Here is an 11,788-nt window from a genome sequence, read left to right as displayed (position 1 = left end):
TTGACTTTTCAACAACTCGATCAATCAAAATGATGACTATGTGACCATGACGCCTCAGAGATGGGCTCGGATCCGATATCATTATCATCCGAACCGAACTCTATCTTGATTATTAATTTGTCAGAACCAAGAGATTATCCTTTAACTAGCTCGGCTCGGATTAGTTATTATCCCGCCAAGCCTATCTCTCACATATGACTGATTGATATCTGGAGAACTCGACGTTCACATGTCCAGCTTGGCTTGTACGTTCAGTTCAGACACTCTATTTCACCGCTCTTCTAGAAGATCCAACCAGTATGAATGATCACACTCAAGTGTTCTTGATGTGACATGCTATGAAACCTGACAAATTGCTTCCAGTCATGACTATTAGGGCGTTCTACCATACTTAACCATATGTTAGCATTTAATGCAACATTAAATGCAGGAGTGCTTGGTAGTTGTGCATGCTACTGTTCCGAACCTCTGACATGGCCTCTTCTCCAACGTTTATCCTCATGTAGGTAATTAAACCAAATCTTTGGCTCCTCCTTTGCCTATATAAGCTCACTTATATGCACAAAGGAGAGGTTCACAAAATAGCCAAAACAATACACACAACTACTTGAAGAATACTAGAAGTTCTACCTTGTTCTTCATTATTCACCCAAGTTCAACTCTTGTTCTTGCTTGTTCTTCTCTGTTCTTACTCAAATACCTTCAAATATCACTGACTTCATCATCGGAGTATATTTGGTTAGTACCACATCAGTCCATATTACTTTGATCTTTGTTCATACTGGAAGGGTTCATCAAGAGCATCCACCAACTCAACAAGCTTTGTTCATCATAAATCAGCAACCTAATCATCATTCAGCTCATCCCTTTGACGGATATTTACATCAACATTTTGTATGTTTTGTCATCTACAATAAGTTTATTAGAAGGCCAATCTGGTGGTAGATGGTCTTGCAACTTATGGTCTATAAGGTCAAAATTAGTTTTTGACATAAATCAAACCGGTATGTCTCGATCGAGACATGATATATAATTTTTTTTCTTTGGCATCCAAAAAAAAAAAAAACTAACTAAAAGAGTACGTAACATGACTATTGACTTAACCGACACTTCATAAAAAGAGAGTTGGGCTATGAACCAAACTCTCTCTCTCTCTCTCTCTCTCTCTCTCTTAATTTCCTTGTTATTTTTCACAAGCTTCTTCTTCATTTCCTTGTTATAAGTGGTCAAAATTAGACAAAAAGACAAAATGCTTCTATCATGTCACCAATTAATTTTCCAAGAACACTCATCTCACACAAGTATTACGTACGCTCTTGACCTCGTTTTTTCTCTACACTCAGATGATTTAAATGGCTTCTCTGATACTTGATTTCACATAACCTATAGCTAAGAAATTCCTAAGAATAGTACATAATGGCTTCTCAAGACAATATTAATGCATTGTACATACTTGAAGCAACAATGCATTGTAGCGGCAGCTAGCTACAAGACAATAATGCATTAATCGTCTTCGTTTCTCTTCCAATTACAAGACAAGACCAAAGATCGAATACTACAATTACTTTATATGTAGCTTAACCGACACCACTTAAAGAGAGAGTTGAGCTTCTTCCACAGGAGTACAGGACCGCAAGCTGCTTCTTCGATATTGACTATTGACTATTGACTATTGAACCAAATTCTCTCTCTCTCTCTCTCTCTTGCAATTTCCTTGTTATTTCTTTCCACAAGCTTCTTCTTCGTTACCTCTCTGATCAGTTTCTATCAATAATACACCTTCTCTCACTCTCGATCTCTTGTTTATAATTGCCTTTCGCTTTCTCTTCCTCTTCTCGCTTTCAAGATTCAATGCAACAATGAATATAACAGGCATTTAGATTGAAAGTGAATGAAGGAAAAGTGCATTAAACTTGAAATAATGACAATTGAGTTTGCATGAAAAATAAGAACGAAAACCAAATTGATACCAAAACCTAGCTAGTAAACTTGAAAACAAGAGCTATTAAGAACCTAAAAGCACTTCGAACGGAAGCAACAAGAAAAATAGAAAACAAGAGAACTTGGGTGTTTCTTGAGAGCATGTATGTATTTGTTGAATGCTGAGTGTGTGTGTGATGTTGAGTGTCTGAGTTTTTCCTTCTTTTCTCTTGAATGCATAAATTTATAAGATCTGTTGACTATTACTAATCAACGGTCCAGATATGTTGACCGTTGGTGTTTAATTTTTTTTAATTGCACCAGCTGCTGTGCGCGCCGATGACGTATGTTCATTTGGACGCTCCAAAAAATAAAAAAATGATAAAAATCTATAAAAAATAAAATCTGAAAAAATGCCAAAAAATCACAAAAAATGTGTAACGGCTAGTTTTTTGTCGTTCGTTAGTGTGGTTTCCTTTATATGTTTGTCGTTGTTCGTATCATGAAATAAAATGAATTATGTTGTGTTTACCATTTTTATGCATTTCAAACATTAAAAAATACCAAATAACCTGAAAGACCGTTGGTAGAGAGAAAATATAAAATTTATAATTTGGGTAATAAAATTATAAATCCAAATATATTTAATATTGATCTTCTCTTTAAAATAAAACTAATGGTATAATTTTTATAAATATTTAAGTTATAAATTATAACTTAACAATTAAATAATCTCAATTACACTTAATTTAATTAGGTACGTACATAGATATGACTGTCAATGATGACTCTCAGCACCACTGTAAATTCAGCACATATGACTATCACTCTTATCACTTTTCAGGCAACTTATGACTCTCACATATGACTATCACTCTCAGTATTATTTAAATCACAAAATCACATTTTAGGCGGCTTATGACTCTCAAATGACTATGACACTCACTCAACTACTGTGGATGACCTAAAAGTCCGTGAGAGTAACGCTACTTTAGCATAGTTGGAAAGATACTAAAGTGACCCAAAAAGCAATAAATATTTTTATTACTTCTTCTTGACCAACTACTGGATGTTGGCATTGTCGTGGCCAACCTATGTACAGTGTATGTTGACCATTTGGGTGGATAATAGAAACTATAAAAAAATGAAGTACGAAAAAAAAAAAAAAAAAAAACTAAAGAGTAACACTGACTATTGACTTAATCGACACCTCATAAAGAGAGAGTTGAGCTATGAACCACACTCTTTCTCTCTCGCAATTTCCTTGTTATTTCTTCCCACAAGCTTCTTCTTCATTACCTCTCTGATTAATTAGTTTCTGTCGATAAATACACCCTCTCTCACTCTCTCTTGTTTATAATTGCCTTTCGCTTTCTCTTCCTCTTCTCTCTTTCTATGCTTTGCATCATTTTCATTGTTCCTTGAGCATGTCGTCTCAGTTTTCCATGGCCAATCTCCAATCTGCAACCAATAACTTCTCCCCAGACATGATCATCGGAGGTGGGGGAAACGGACTGGTCTACAAGGCTCAACTCTCCAATGGTCTCACAGTCGCCATCAAGACGTTCCTTTGCGATCTAATCCTTGAATCGCCTAGGCAATTTCGGGCTGAAGCCGAAACACTTGGCAAGCTTCGACACCCAAATATCGTAAAGCTTTTGGGGTATCAAGCATCCGGCTCATTTACGGTTCTTGTTTACGAGTTTGTAGAGAGAAGAGATCTTTATTGTTGGCTGCATGGCGACTTAAGTGAACTGAATTTGCCATGGGTGACGAGGCTTAAGATTGTTAAAGGTGTGGCTAATGGACTCTCATATTTGCATGGGCTGGACAGTGCTATAATTCATAGGGACATTAAGTCAAAAAATGTGCTCTTAGACTCCGACTTTGAGGCTCATATTTGTCAGTTTGGGCATTCACATGTGTCCACAATAGCTGCCGGTAGTATGGGGTACATGCCGCCCGAGTACAAAGAAGGGTTCACGGTGGCCACCAGGAAGGCAGATGTGTATAGTTTTGGGGTTTTGATGTTGGAGATTGCGACCAGGAGACGGCCCAATTTGCCCACCAAGTTTGATGGCAAAGAGATGGGCGTGGTGGAATGGGCCAGGAAAATGGTGACCCAAAATCGCCAAATGGAAATGCTGGATTCAAGAATTTCAAAGGGGAATTTGGTTGTAGGGAACGTGAAAGAGTATTTTAACATTGCTTGCTTATGTGCTGTTGAGATTTCAAGAGAAAGGCCCCCAATGACAGAGGTCATTGAACTCTTGAATCGAATTTCGGCTTGAAATTGATGCGCACCCTTTTGTGAGTAATGTTAGTGATTTGGTTCAAGCCAATTAATGTAAAGGACTATTAATTAGGGTTGCTTTCTTATGTGTTACCTTATGATGTTTTCAACCGGAATGCCCCATATATTGAACGGTTAAATCAAATTTTGGCATGAAATAGGTGAACTTTATATGTTGTTAACCACCAAATAATTGATAGCTAGCAGATTTTTTTACTACTAAATTTTACATGTCTAAACGTACACCCACATTCAGAATACTTTTCAAGAACACTATATCTCACACGAGTATTACGCTATTGTCCTTGTTTTTTCTCTACACTCAAATGCTTCAAATTGCTTCTTTGATACTTGATTGCACCTAACCTATAGCATGTTTTGAGGAAAATCCTAAGTATATATTGGTATGAAAACAAGTAAACAACAATGCATTGTAAGCGTCAACTACAAGACATGACCAAAGCATAGCTAGGTATGAACACAATAATACATTGTCGTCCTTTCTCTTCCAAATACGGCACTTGCAAGACAAGACCAAAGATTGTCATAGTGCAGCTTTCCTATATGTAGCTTAGTCCACCACAATTACTTAATACACATTGCAAAAGTAAAAACTTGCTAGTTGCTACAACATTTTTACTTTATGGGTCCACAGGTCCACCTTATAGTACGTGCACAAGATTTTTATCAACCCCAAATGAGAGAGATCATTGAACTTGTCAATCGAATTTCAAAGTGAAATTAGTTTTTTTTTTTGTTAGTTATATCATTTATAAGTGTTTATTATATAGACCATTTATCGATCATTGATAAGTTCGGAAGTTTGAATACTCACCAATAAGTTTTAATAGAATTGTGATTGTATGTGAATCCCACAAACTGTCACTGACTCATTGTGTGATAGTCGAAAGACTCAGGACTTAATTCCTTGTTATTTGTTAATTTTTTAATTTCATTTTGGGTTACAATGTAATCTCTCGACTTTAAAGGCTTAAAACTTATAGATTTAAACTATTATAAATCTTAAATCGTTATAGATTTTAATGTGGGGAACTTAATGCCTCCACATCAAATAAAAATAAAAAAATAGATAACCTGCTGAACTGGTAAACAAGTTTTACCATTTTTTTTATGCATCCCTCAAGATAATGGTAACTCTTGATCAAGATTTGGTAACTTACCATATTCTTGATCGAAGTTACCATTTTCTTGAACCAAACATCAAGAAAATGGTAACCAAAACCTTGCCTCAAACCAAGTTACCACTTTTTTGATCGTTCGATCAAGAAAATGGTAACTTGGTTCAAAAATGTGGTAACCAAGCCTAATCATGACCAAAATTACCATTTTTTTTATTTTTTTCCTCAAGAAATGATTACTTTTTCTCAAAAAATGGTAAGTTACCATTTTCTTGAACTAAAGATCAAGAAAATGGTAACAAATCAGTGAGGTAAAAAACGTTACCACTTTCTTGATCGTTCGATCAAGAAAATAGTAACTGGTTCAAGAATGTGGTAACCAATTCTAACCTTGACCAAAGTTATCATTTTCTTGATTTTTTTCCTCAAGAAATGGCAACTTTTTCTCAAGAAATGGTAAGTTACCATTTTCTTGATCCAAGTTACCATTTTCTTGAACCAATCCTCAAGAAAATGGTAAACAAATCAGCCAAGCAAAAAACGTTACCACTTTCTTGAGAAAAAAAATCAAGAAAATGATAACTTTTGTCAAGGTTGGGCTTGGTTACCACTTTCTTGATCGAAGGTTAAGCTGGTTGAGGAGGCAGTGAGGAGAAGACAAGGCAGTGAGACTCAGAAAGATTTATTTAATTGTTTTTACACAATGGTTTTGCTTAAATGTTTTTGGGCTCGCACTTTGATTTATTATATGTATTTATTTATTATGTTAAGTGCATGACTCATTCTTTGAAAAGGGGTTTAAATGGCAATATTTCAGTGTATTTATGGGCCCGAGGTTTGGGGCGTTACATATGGTTCCAAGATCTTGGAGCTCTCTACTTCCAGTTTGCTTTAATATATATAGATATGAATATTTTTCATTAAAAAATTATCCAACTTATCTTAAAAATAAACTAATCTTGGTTGTTGATGTAGTCCTTAAACCTTATATTGCTAGGCACGAGCAATAGGTTTACAACTTCACACATTCAAGGCAATAATTAATATATTAATGCTTATGTCTTATATATAGTGAAATTTTATGATTTAGACTTTGAATTTTTTGCTGGAAATCAAGCTTGACTAGAACCTAACTAGGCAATTGCAACCGAGGATGGAGCAAAGTTGTTGTCCTTTGTCTGTTTATGGTCAGTGAGGATTAAAGATTCCATTCCTTTTAATATAATTATAAACCAAAGGGTATTTATAATCAACTAGTATGAGATTGTCAAATTAATATACCTTGTATTGATTATTATCATAAAAGGACATGACAACAACTAACCCATGATTGAATCCTCTGCCTAAATATTTTAACGTAATTGCCCCTTTTCCTTAGCCAACTCTACACATAGAGGAGTAAAAGCGAATGATAAGATAAAGGGCCAGGAAGCAAATTCAGTGCCCTTCCCAATTGGTACAAATGAGAAATATGAAAATCCCCTTACAGAGCTTTAATTACAAGTAATTTACAGAACAAGACTATCTTGACAAAAAAAAGAGAAACAGATGAGTCTCCGCGAAATAGTAATTAATGCCTAACCTGCGCTTCAGGCTTCCCTGTGAGTCTTAAAAGATGCCTTCGAGAAAATTAGTGCACATGCTTATTTAAATAAACTTTGTAATTATTTTGGATTCTATATTAATTAATGGGAAGAGTTGAAGTCGTCGGGCAGTAGTGACAAAATGATTAGGTTAGGTAGCATGTAAAAGGAGAGAAAGTGGCGTAATTATTGCAACTTTAAAGATGCTTTCAAAAAAATAATACACATGCTTATTTAAATAAATAAATTTGTAATAATGTTGGATTTTATATTAATTAATGGGAAGGGTTGAAGTTGTCGTCGGGATTAAGTATGGTGACAAAATTAAATAAATAAACTTGTAATAATGTTGGAGTTTATATTAATTAATAGGAAGAGTTGAATTCATCGTTGGGATTAATTAAGTTGGTACGTTTTGCTGTCTTCGAAGACTTGAAGTCAATACTCAAAAACTCTGATCAATTTGTGCTTACCCTTTCAGTTCTGCCATCCATTTGCTACGTGCAATAGTTGACTCGTTAAATCTCCATCGCATCCAATTTCTGAAACTCATTCATCGTTTTGATCGACATTCTTCCTCCTGTGCTCTAAGCCAAGGTACGTACCAACTTAAGAACAACTGATTTATATTGATCCTTATTAAGCATGCACTAGGTTTCATTAATTAATTGAATAATGTTTTCATTATTTTGTCCTCTAATTTAAGTACCTTCTCTCTGCACATTTAATTGCAGTTTGTTCGACGTTGCAGCAACCTTCTTCTTTTGCTTTTACTTCCTGTTTTCATTGTTTGTTCTCTACGTTCGTACTTTTCAAATTTATTAAGAAAACCAACCCATAAAAAAAAAAAAAAAAAAAAAAAAAAAAAAAAAAAAAAGCACTTATATTTCCTGCATTCCTACTCTGCCTGTTATTGCCACCTTCTGTTTGCTTAAGTTTACTTTGCATTTGTCTACAAAAGAACCTTATAATTAAGGGAAAAAGAGGCAAAAAAAAAAAGGTTACCCGCTCTCAGTTCTTTAAGCTCGCTCTCTGTTCATTCTAAGTTCGCGAAGGAATTTGAAGAGCAGTTACTAGCTTCGATCATTCAATCATAATTAACCACAAGAGTGATAAGGTACGGCCTTTAATTTTCTTGCTTGATTTCATTAATTGCGATGTTTTCTATACATATATATCCAATTCCAAACAATTGAATTATATATCGAAGGCAGTATTCCATCCTACCTTACCACACAATTAATAGACTTTATCAACAGTATTCGAATCTCATTGCAGCTTTGTTGTCATCCTCTTCTTGAATATATGGAGTGTCTTATTGCAATTGGTACTGGGATTGTTGGAAAAATTGCCGAGTACACTGTTGAACCAGTTGGACGCCAAGTGGGTTATCTGTTTCACTACAAAAGCAACTTCCAGAATCTACAGAGTCAAGTGCGCCACTTGGGTGCTGACAGAGAGAATTTGCAGCAAAAGATTGTTGAAGAAGAAAGAAAAGGTAGAAAAGTTGGAGCCGACGTCAACATCTGGTTGGAAGATGTGGAAAAGATCATTGGAGAGGCAAACCGGATCTTTGAAGCTGAAGGCCAAGGAAAGATGAAGTGTCTCCATGGATTTTGTCCTAATCTGAAGCTCCGTTATCAGCTAAGCAGGAAATCAACAAAATTGGTGCCTGTGGTTGTTGAACTCCATGAAAAAAGAGAGTTTACCAATTTTGCAAGCGATGTTTCCCCACAAGAGGTCTGGACCGTATCTACCAAAGATTACGGGGCCTTTCATTCAAGGGATCTAATTCTGAAGAATATCATGGATGAACTGAGAAATCCTACTGCTGACACGATTGGGTTGTACGGTATTGGGGGTGTGGGCAAGACAACACTCGTCAAAGAAGTTTATAGGCAAGCAAAAGCAGATACAAAGTTATTTGATGATGTGGTCATGGTTCTGGATGTGAAAAATAGTTCAAACTTGGAAAGAATTCAACAAGAGATTGCTCAACAGTTAGGTCTGGATGTTCCTAAGGATAAGAGTATACCTTTCAGAGCTCGTATATGTGAAAGGGTAAAAGACAAAAATATTCTTGTAATTTTAGATGACATTCAGGAAAAAATTGATTTGGAGTCTTTGGGACTTCCTCGTTTGGCGACTTGCAAAATATTGTTAACATCTAGAATTCGAAATGTATTATCCTCTGATATGGGCACACAAAAAGAGTTTCTGCTGCAAGTTTTAAACAAAGAAGAAACTTGGCGTTTATTTGAGAAGATGTCCGGAGATGTAGTTAAACATTCCGCAATACGAGAAGTAGCAACCAAAGTAGCCCAAAAATGTGGAGGCTTGCCAGTTTTAGTTGTCACAGTTGCAAGGGCTTTAAAAAATAGAAACAAGCCACATGCATGGAATGATGCCTTGAGAAGACTAAAAGAGTTCGACAAAGAAGAAGAATTGACCAAAAAAGCATACATGGCTCTAGAGTGGAGTTACGACCAATTGGATGATAAGGAGCTTAAGCCATTGCTCTTGCTTTGTGGAAGTATTGCTGGATGGGGGAACTATATCGCTTTGAAAGACTTGTTGAAATATGGTATGGGTTTGGATTTGTTTAAAAGTATGGATACAGTGGAAGCAGCATGGGATGCGTTACATTCAATGGTTGAAAAACTTAAAGATTCTTGTCTCTTGTTGCACACTAATGATAATCTCGGTGTCAGGATGCATGATCTTGTACGCGATGTTGCTAACCGGATTGCATTCAGAGTTCAACATGTCTTATCAATCGAATATGGAGGTGAATTGAAAAAAAAAATGGCCAAATAAGGATTTCTTGAAAAAGTGCACTAAGATCTCTTTGCTTTATGGCAATATACCCATGCTTCCTCAAGTTTTGGAATGCCAAGAACTAGAAATGTTTTGCTTTGCTAGGAAAGTTGATGACTCCATGGAAATCCCATGCAACTTTTTTGAAGAAATGAAAAATCTCAAAGTGTTGGATTTAACCAAACATCGTTTTCCGTCTCTGCCTTCATCTTTTCAGTTTCTAAAGAATCTTCAGACGTTGTGTTTAGATGGATGCTTGCTGGGAGACATAGCTCTAGTTGGACAATTAACAAACTTACAAATTCTTAGCTGTGTAAATTCCGAGGTTGAACATTTGCCCAAAGAAATAGGGCAGTATTTATCAACAGTATTTGAATTTCATTGCAGCTTTGTTGTCATCCTCTTCTTGAATATATGGAGTGTCTTATTGCAATTGGTACTGGGATTGTTGGAAAAATTGCCGAGTACACTGTTGAACCAGTTGGACGCCAAGTGGGTTATCTGTTTCACTACAAAAGCAACTTCCAGAATCTACAGAGTCAAGTGCGCCACTTGGCTGCTGACAGAGAGAATTTGCAGCATAAGATTGTTGAAGAAGAAAGAAATGTTGAGATACAGTAGAAATTAGCAGAGAAATAAAGAAGGAAGAATGGAGTCTGAAATCTCTTGGAGCACACGTAGTGCTTTTGATCAATTCATTCCACTATTTCTAATAATTACAAGCAATGATATATAAGGCTTTTTGCTGTTGTAACAGAAAAGTAAAAAAGGGAGAGACTGTGTCCTCAACCCAGCCACAAAGACAAGACTCTATAAGGAATTGACACCTGTCCAAAATGACAGCTAACATGACTAACACCTTTCTTTTATTTAAAACTGATTAACTCCTTATAACTACTTAATTAAGCTATCAGTTAAGGACCTTAATTCCAACAAGAAAAGGTAGAAAAGTTGGAGCCGACGTCAACAACTGGCTGGAAGATGTGGAAAAGATCATTGGAGAGGCAAACCAGATCTTTGAAGCTGAAGGCCAAGGAAAGATGAACTGTCTCCATGGATTTTGTCCTAATCTGAAGTTCTGTTATCAGCTAAGCAGGAAATCAACAAAATTGGTGCCTGTGGTTGTTGAACTCCATGAAAAAAGAGAGTTTACCAATTTTGCAAGCGATGTTTCCCCACAAGAGGTATGGACCGTATCTACCAAAGATTATGAGGCCTTTCCTTCAAGGGATCTAATTCTGAAGAACATCATGGACGAACTGAGAAATCCTACTGCTGACATGATTGGGTTGTACGGTATTGGGGGTGTGGGCAAGACAACACTCGTCAAAGAAGTTTATAGGCAAGCAAAAGTAGATACAAAGTTGTTTTCTTGATTCAAGTTATCATTTTCTTGATTTTTTTTCTCAAGAAATGGTAACTTTTTTTCAAGAAATGGTAAGTTACCATTTTCTTGAACCAATCCTCAAGAAACTGGTAAGCAAATCAGTGGGGCAAAAAACGTTATTACTTTCTTGATCGTTCGATCAAGAAAATGGTAACTTCGATCAAGAAAGTGGTAACCAAGCCCAAGGTTGACCAAAGTTACCATTTTCTTGATTTTTTTTCTCAAGAAATGGTAACTTTTTGTCAAAAATTGGTAAGTTATCATTTTTTTGATCCAAGTTACCATTTTCTTGAACCAAACATCAAGAGAATGGTAACTTCATCACTGGGCCAAAAATTGTTTCGCACTGCAACTATGTATAGACGAAAAAGCAATTGCATTCTCAGACTACTAAATACAAGTTTCTGTTTGAAAATCAAGTTTTGACATGCAATCCAAAACTCTGAACAAAATTGCTTTTATAGTTATATACCAAGTTACCAACTATGAATTATAGTTTTAAGGTATAGGGTATTTGCTAAGTTACAGGATTTAAAATTATAAAAAAACACAATAGGATTTAGGATATAGAATATAGGGTTTAAGTTTAAGTTTCTAATTTGACCAAAACCCAAACCACTCATATTTATACATTTAGACAGTAACTGTG

General features: G+C 35.6%; 2 pseudogenes across 1 annotated transcript; both read left to right on the top strand.

Moving 5' to 3' along the window:
• Positions 1 to 3,243: 3,243 nt before the first annotated feature.
• On the top strand, positions 3,244 to 4,358 carry LOC147277573 (putative serine/threonine-protein kinase At1g01540 pseudogene; annotated as a pseudogene).
• Positions 4,359 to 7,673: 3,315 nt separating this feature from the next.
• On the top strand, positions 7,674 to 11,128 carry LOC147277572 (disease resistance protein At4g27190-like; annotated as a pseudogene). Its single transcript, XR_015124097.1, has 4 exons — positions 7,674 to 8,052; positions 8,214 to 10,119; positions 10,173 to 10,369; positions 10,660 to 11,128. The product of XR_015124097.1 is annotated as a disease resistance protein At4g27190-like (transcript).
• The last annotated feature ends 660 nt before the right edge of the window (positions 11,129 to 11,788 follow it).

Source organism: Dryas octopetala, chromosome 8, assembly GCF_963921425.1.
Source record: "Dryas octopetala chromosome 8, drDryOcto1.1, whole genome shotgun sequence".
NCBI lineage: Eukaryota > Viridiplantae > Streptophyta > Magnoliopsida > Rosales > Rosaceae > Dryas > Dryas octopetala.
This window is presented reverse-complemented; position numbering and strand designations above follow the sequence as displayed.